The 8429-nt window shown below is 50.1% G+C and overlaps 1 protein-coding gene across 5 annotated transcripts in view; it reads left to right on the top strand.

The window, feature by feature from the left end:
• The first annotated feature begins 219 nt into the window (after positions 1 to 219).
• Positions 220 to 8429, top strand: part of LOC134966322 (zinc finger protein 569-like) — a 232370-nt gene continuing 224160 nt past the window's right edge. For 2 of the 5 annotated variants that reach the window (XM_063942968.1, XM_063942967.1), the window contains exon 1: positions 228 to 635. The gene's annotated coding sequence lies outside the window, so the exon portion shown is untranslated. Of the gene's footprint in view, positions 636 to 8429 lie in introns of all 5 variants that reach the window. The other 3 variants (XM_063942969.1, XM_063942970.1, XR_010188623.1) reach the window with 3 other exon arrangements.

Below are 8429 nucleotides of genomic sequence, written 5' to 3'. Positions count from 1 at the left end.
GTTCACACTCTAGAAAAGTCTTAAAGTGCCCATGGCTCCTGCAGAACCGTCTATACCCCATGGTACTGAAGTGGACCCCAGCATCCTCTAGGACGTATGAGAAATAAAACTGTTTTAAACAACATGAGGGGAGGTGGGTTGCGACATGTGCCTGTGTGCAGCAAGTGGCTATGTAAGACTTGTATGTATAACAGCACGTTTGTTTAAGCACCTCACTGTGCTGCTCCCCCCTCCATTCATCCCTCTGTCCGGGGCCAGCAGCAGCGGGGTAGGAAGCTATATGTCTCCCGCTCACAGCAGCGCACGGACCCCTCCGCTGTGTGTGCAGGCCTGACAGTCTCCCGGGAGCAGCAGCCGCAGCTTCGTGATGGAACAGAGGAGCCGGCTCTAAGCTCTCGCTCCCCGCTGACAGCTCGTCAGACAGGTCCCCATGACGGACACGCGCATAGAAAGCTCCTCAGCGGCAGGCGTCGCTGCAGGGAGCAGGTCACGTTCGACGTTCCCTCCACAGTAGTCATTACAGCATTACTGTCACTAGAGCGATATTAGTGCTTACCATACTGTCTCACTTGCCAGGAATTCGGCGCCATTTTAAAAATGACCAAGGTTGCTGCGGGTTTCAGGAAGCTTTCACAGTAAGCAACTTTAAACATTTTTTACTTAAACATAACGTCCTCGTCCACCAGCATAAACTGAGATGCAAACCTCGGTCACTGTCCACCGCAGAGTGATCTGAGTGTGTACGGTTATTGCGCTGAATATAGAGGTGAATCATGTGAAAGGGGCTGTTACTGTAGCTACAAAATGTCTCAGCTTGTGCTAGTACACTGACAGCAGCTATAAAATACACACAGTGTACACCCTTATCCTTATAAAATACCACGCATTATGGCTAATAGTGATAACCTGTTCATTGGCAGATTTTATATGTGCATGTAGTCTGTGTGTAAAACCGAATGTGAGAATCAACCATGGTATTTTATGTCACTCTTGCATTCAGTATACTTTATTACACTGTTGCATGTTTTCTGTCTGTTATACAGAACATGGTCACACTGACCTGGAATTGGTCGTGTGTAGATTATAGCATGTAGCCATGCATGGAGTAATTTTAATTTTGTCCAGAAATCTAGGCCCTCCCTTACAGCTATATTTATTATATTGTATATAGTATTATGATACCTCCCAACAGGGGCGTTTCTACAGAGGAGAGGACCCGCGTGCACCTCCGGGTGGGCCCCCTTCTCTGAAAAGCCGGAGTCTACAGCGCATGCGCAGGTCTCCGGAAACATGGCGCCCGCCCAGTTCATGACGTCAGTCCCCGACGGATCGGGCAGTGTGTATGCTCAACACACTGCCCGATCCGTCCATAGATATATCTGCAGATCAATTGATCTGCAGATATATCTTTCTAGTGTGTACCCACCTTAAGAGAAAATTGCAATCTTAACTTGTGTTTGGTGCCGCTGACTTATACCCCTTATCCACTAGAAGTCTCGGGTCTGACCCGGAATTTGGAACACGGTTCCAAGCCAGGTCAGACCCGAGATGGACCCCTTTTCCATTACGACGCCGACCTGGGAATATCCCGTGTACGCGCCGTTTACACTGAACCCGGGTACAGTGTCTTCTGGCCGGCACTTGGAGATGACGTCATCTCCAAGCGCCGGGAAAACCGGCAGATCGAGACCCCCAGGGCATGGCCTCGGTCCCGTTAGGCCACGCCCCCAATTCCACGCTGCCCACCGTCACGCGGGGGGCAAGCCCAGCACTCTGGAAGCTGCTGGGCTGCCTCCAGCCTCCGGCAACCGCTTTCCCGGCCGGCGCTGCTGTCTGCATAGCAGGAGAGACAGCATGCGCTGTGTTCCCCCAACCTCCCGACCGCCCGCGAGACCCTGCAGTCAGGGAGGTATGGGATCTTCACATGCTGTAAACGGGTCCCGTGTCGGCTGACACGGGTAACCCGTTTACACTACACCTTACCTGAGTCATTTCCGTGTCCTACCCAGTGATAAAGTCAGTTATTACCTAAAAACATTAAGCTATATTCTATTATGGACTAAGTACGCTATTGGCGCACTGAGTACCGTAAGGGTACGCACTTAGCGTAGCAGATGCTAGGCCGTGGGCGAGACGCACGAGCGACACGCACGCTCACGGAATGTTACACAGTAACCCTTAGTAACAACACACCATAAGGGTACGCTTTACACTTTAAACCTTGGCAATGAAATACTAAAACGATGTAATGCTTATTAACCTTGATTATATGAGAAGCTGCTTGAGCGATTGAGACGCTCAGAAACCCCTTTACAGTAACTAGTGAAAACACAAGACCTGGTTAGGATATAAAAACCACTTAGGCTCTAACACCCAGTGGATAATTCTATTTGAGTAAAAAGGGGAAAAACAGTACAGCTTATACACTACAAAACTAACATAAAATCTAAACAGAATAACGAGGAATAATATGAACAATAGCGAACGATCGCAAACACAAGAAAACAGAATGAGTACACAATGAGAACAAATGGCAAACACAGAGGATAACAAAATGGCTACAGAGAACTTACACACGTGGGAATGATTCGCAGGCGCGTCCTGAATCCAGCCCTCAGCCTTCAATGTGAAAACCTTGCAGAGAGAGTGAGTGACTGGACAGGCAATGGTGGTCTTTATATACACAACATACAGTAACAATACAATGGTCCCTATTATCTCATGGTTCATTGGACACAGGAATGTGTCTCTGCATTATAACAAAAGGTCATAGGTGGGTTCGAACAGGTGGGCTGTGCCTTTCTCCAACTGCTCAGGTGGGAGGTATCCTTTGGATTCCCGCCGCATGGGTAATGAACAGCAAATACAGTAAATATCTATAAACTACTTTTGTACATAACTATGCGCAGGAGCGAGCATTCTCTTCCTAACCAACACCGAAATGTTACTAATAAAATACTCTACAGCTGGATACTAGTCACCACCGTTCTACCTTTATCTGACCCTTCCTATCATGCAAAGAGGAATTTCCCTGTTCAAGAACCGTTTAAACTAAACATACTTTCTGACATTGTTAAGGGGAATATTCACTATAAAACACACTATGAAGGTAAAATATGTTATGATCGAGTCGGCCGCTAGACGCTTACAAATTCTACCGTAAATGCGCATACACCGCGCGTGATCGCCGGAGCGATCTTACGCAAATTGCGGATATGTGCACGCACGGCAGAGCGTGTGCACGTGCAGCGGGCATGTGCATGAGGGGTTAGTACAAGGCATATGAAAGAGGATATTTTTCGACTTTGACAGTCCACCCTTTTGTTAGTCAACAATAACTGCCACTATCTAAACAAGCAGAAAAATATATTTCTCTGACGTCCTAGTGGATGCTGGGAACTCCGTAAGGACCATGGGGAATAGCGGCTCCGCAGGAGACTGGGCACATCTAAAGAAAGCTTTAGGACTATCTGGTGTGCACTGGCTCCTCCCCCTATGACCCTCCTCCAAGCCTCAGTTAGATTTTTGTGCCCGACCGAGCAGGGTGCAATCTAGGGGGCTCTCCTGAGCTTCTTAGATAAAAGTTAGTTTTAGGTTTTTTATTTTCAGTGAGACCTGCTGGCAACAGGCTCACTGCATCGAGGGACTAAGGGGAGAAGAAGCGAACCTGCCTGCTTGCAGCCAGCTTGGGCTTCTTAGGCTACTGGACACCATTAGCTCCAGAGGGATCGAACACAGGCCCAGCCTCGGAGTCCGGTCCCAGAGCCGCGCCGCCGGCCCCCTTACAGAGCCAGAAGCAAGAAGAGGTCCGGAAAATCGGCAGCAGAAGACATCAGTCTTCATCAAGGTAGCGCACAGCACTGCAGCTGTGCGCCATTGCTCCTCATGCACACCTCACACTGCGGTCACTGATGGGTGCAGGGCGCTGGGGGGGGGCGCCCTGAGCAGCAATATTAACACCTTGGCTGGCAAAAATACATCACATATAACCCCCAGGGCTATATGGATGTACATTAACCCCTGCCAGAATCCATAAAAATGCGGGAGAAAAGTCTGCGAAAAAGGGGCGGAGCTATCTCCTTCAGCACACTGGCGCCATTTTTCCCTCACAGCTCCGTTGGAGGGAAGCTCCCTGGCTCTCCCCTGCAGTTAATACACTACAGAAAGGGTTAAAAAGAGAGGGGGGGGCACAATTTAGGCGCAGTATACAATATATATGCAGCTATAAGGGAAAACACTTTTTTATAGGTGCTATCCCTGTGATATATAGCGCCCTGGTGTGTGCTGGCATACTCTCCTTCTGTCTCCCCAAAGGGCTTTGTGGGGTCCTGTCCTCTATCAGAGCATTCCCTGTGTGTGTGCTGTGTGTCGGTACGGCTGTGTCGACAGGTATGTGGAGGATAATGAGGTGGAGGCGGAGCGAATGCCTGTAAATATGTTGTCACCCCCTGCGGGGTCGACACCGGTGTGGTTGAACTTATGGAAGGATTACGTGAAAGTGTCAACTCCTTACATAAAAGGTCGACGACACGGAACAGCCGGCTACTCAGCTTGTGCCTGTTCCAGCGTCTCAAATGTCATGGGGGGCTCTAAAATCGCCCGCTACCTCAGATAACAGACACAGATGTCGACACGGATACTGACTCCAGTGTCGACATCGATGAGACTGGTGTACCCTCCAAATAGGTCCACCCGTTACAGGATTGAGGCAATGAAAAATGTATTACACATTTATGATTATACCCCAGGTACCACATAAAAGGGTATTGTGTTTGGTGAGAGAAAACTATTAGTAGTTTTTCCTGCATCTGAGAAATTAAATGAGGTGTGTGAGGAAGAGTGGTCTTCCCCCGGTAAGAAATTGATAATTTCTACAACGGTTATTGGCAGCGTACCCTTTCCCGCCAGAGGATAGGTCACGCGGGGAAACACCCCATAGGGTAGATACAGCGCTTACACGCTTATCAGAAAAGGTGGCACTACCGTCTCCGGGTACGGCCGCCCTGAAGGAACCTGCTGATAGAAAGCAGGAGGTTACCCTATAAGATATGGTCACACACTAGGGCATTATATTGCGACCAGCCGTTGCTTCGGCATGGATGTGCAGTGCTCCCGCTGCGTGGTCAGATTCCCTGTCGGAAAATAACTATGGATAGGGACAATATTTTGCTGAAAATAGAGCATATAAAAGACGTGGTCTTATACATGCGTGATGCACAGAGGGATATTTGCCGGCTGGCATCAAAAATAAGCGCTAGGTCCATTGCCGCCAGACGGGGGTTATGGACTTGGCAATGGTCAGGCGATGCCGACTCGAATCGGCACATGGAAGTTGCCCTATAAGGGGGTAAAACTGTTTGGGGATAGTTTTTCAGACCTCGTTTCCACAGCTACTGCTGGGAAATTGATTTTTTTGCCACAGGCTACCCCACAACAACAGAAAGCACCGTATCATCAAGTACAGTCCTTTCGGCCCCTGAAAAGCAAGAGGGCTAGAGGCTCATCCTTTCTGCCGAGAGGCAAAGGTAGAGGAAAAAGCTGCAACACACAGCTAGTTCCCAAGAGCAGAAGTCCTCCCTGCGTCCGGTAGGTCCACAGCATGGTGCTGGGGCTGCTCAGGCGGACCCGGGTACGGTGGGGGCCCGTCTCAGATATTTCAGCGGACAGTGGGCTCTCTCACATGGATCCCTGGGTCCTTCAAGTAGTATCTCAGGGGTACAGGCTGGAGTTCGAGACGTTCTTCTCCCCGCCGTTTCCTAAAATCTGCCTTACCGGCACCTCCCTCTGCCAGGGAGACGGTGTTGGTGGATATTCAACACTATAATCACAACAAGTGATTGTCAAGGTGCTCCTCCTTCAGCAAGGAAGGGGTTACTATTCCACAGTGGTTGTGGTACCGCAACGGTTCGGTGAGACCCATCTTGAAATTAAAATACTTGAACTTTTATATCAGAAGATTCAAGTTCAAGATGGAATCGCTCAGGGCGGTTATTACGAGCCTGGACGAGGGGGATTACAGGGTCTCCCTGGACATCAAGGATGCGTACCTGCATGTCCCCATTTACCCCCCTCACCAGGAGTACCTCAGATATGTGGTACAGGACTGTCACTATCAGTTCCAGACGCGGCCGTTGGAGTTGTCCACGGCACCGAAGGTCTTTACCTAGGTAATGGCCGAAGTGATGATACTCCTTCGCAAGAAGGAAGTTTTTATTATCCCGTACTTGGACGATCTCCTGATAAAGGCGAGGTCCAAAGAACAGTTGGTAGTGGGGGTAGCACTCTCTCGGGAAGTGCTACGACAGCACGACTGGATTCTCAATATTCCAAAGTCACAGCTGGTCCCGACGACACGTCTTCTGTTCCTGGGAATGTTTCTGAACGCAGACCAGAAAAGAGTGTTTCTTCCAGTGGAAAAAGCCGAGGAGTTGTCATCTCTAGTCAGAGACATCCTAAAACCAGGACAGGTGTCGGTACATCAATGCACACGAGTCCTGGGAAAAATGGTAGCTTCGTACGAAGCATAATTCCATTCGGAAGACTCCACGCACGTTCCAGTGGGACCTGTGGGACTAATGGTCCGGGTCCCATCTACAGATACAACAGCGGATAACCCTGTCAGCAAGAAACAGGGTGTCGCTGCTGTGGTGGCTGCAGAGGGCTCATCTACTAGAGGGCCGCAGATTCGGAATACAGGACTGGGTCCTGGTGACCACGGATGCCAGCCTTCGGGGCTGGGGTGCAGTCACACAGGGAAGAAATTTCCAAGGAGATTTCGCTTCACATAAATATTCTGCAGCTAAGGGCCATTTACAATGCCCTAAGCCAAGCAAGGCCCCTGCTTCAGAACCAGCCGGTACTGATCCAATCAGACGACATCACGGCGGTCGCCCATGTAAACAGACAGGGCGGCACAAGAAGCAGGATGGCGATGGCAGAAGCCACAAGGATTCTCCGATGGGCGACCTACACCCAGGAGAATGGGGACTTCATCCAGAAGTTTTCCAAATGCGGGTAAACCGTTGGGAATGACCACGGGTGGACATGATGGCGTCCCGCCTCAACAAGAAGTTGAAAAGATATTGCGCCAGGTCTAGGAACCCTCAGGCGATCGCTGGGGACGCTCTAGTGACACCGTGGGTGTACCAGTCGGTTTATGTGTCTCCTCCTCTACCTCTCATACCCAAGGTACTGAGAATAATAAGAAGGCGAGGAGTGAAAACCATACTCGGGGTTCCGGATTGGCCATGAAGAGCTTGGTACCCGGAACTTCAAGAGATGCTGGCAGAGGACCCTTGGCCTCTGCCGCTCAGACAAGACCTGCTGCAGCAGGGACCCTGTCTGTTCCAAGACTTACCGCGGCTGCGTTTGACGGCATGGCGGTAGAACACCGGATCCTAAAGGAAAAGGGCATTCCGAAGGAAGTCATCCCTACCCTGATCATAGCCAGGAAGGATGTCACCGCAAGACATTATCGCCTCGTTTGGCGAAAATTTGTTGCTTGGCGGGAGGCCATGAAGGCCCCGACGGAGGAATTTCAACTATGTCGATTCCTGCACTTCCTGCAAGCAGGGGTGACGTTTGGGCCTCAAATTGGGGTCCATCAAGGTCCAGATTTCGGCTCTGTCGATTTTCTTCCAGAAAGAACTGGCTTCACTGCCTGAAGTTCAGACTTTGGTTAAAGGAGTACTACATATTCAGCCTCCTTTTGTGCCTCCTGTGGCACTTTTTGGATCTCAACGTGGTGTTGGATTTCCTAAAGTCGCATTGGTTGAGCCACTTAAAACCATGGAGCTAAAGTATCTCGCGTGGAAAGTGGTCATGCTGTTGGCCTTGGCCTTGGCCAGGCGTGTGTCAGAATTGGCGGCTTTGTCATGTAAAAGGCCTTATCTGATTTTCTATATGGATAGGGCAGAGTTGATTACTCGTCCTCAGTTTCTCCCGAAGGTGGTCTCAGGTTTTCACTTGAACCAACCTATTGTGGTGCCTGCGGCTACTGGGGACTTGGAGGATTCCAAGTTGCTGGACGTAGTCAGGGCCCTGAAAATTTTATTTTTCCAGGACGGCTGGAGTCAGGAAAACTGACTCGCTGTTTATCCTGATGGCACCCAACAAGCTGGGTGCTCCTGCTTCTAAGCAGTCTATTGCGCGCTGGATTTGTAGCACTATTCAGCTGGCGCATTCTGCGGTAGGATTACCGCAGCCTAAATCAATAAAAGCCCATTCCACAAGGACGGTGGGCTCATCTTGGGCGGCTGCCCGAGGGGTCTCGGCTTTACAACTTTGCCGAGCAGCTACTTGGTCAGGGGCAAACACGTTTGCAAAATTCTACGAATTTGATACCCTGGCTGAGGAGGACCTGGAGTTCTCTCATTCGGTGCTGCAGAGTCATCCGCACTCTCCCGCCCGTTTGGGAGCTTTGGTATAAT

This window comes from Pseudophryne corroboree, chromosome 10, assembly GCF_028390025.1.
Source record: "Pseudophryne corroboree isolate aPseCor3 chromosome 10, aPseCor3.hap2, whole genome shotgun sequence".
In the NCBI taxonomy this organism is placed as follows: domain Eukaryota; kingdom Metazoa; phylum Chordata; class Amphibia; order Anura; family Myobatrachidae; genus Pseudophryne; species Pseudophryne corroboree.
Note: the sequence above shows the minus strand (reverse complement) of the source record. Positions and strands in the feature narration are given on the sequence as shown.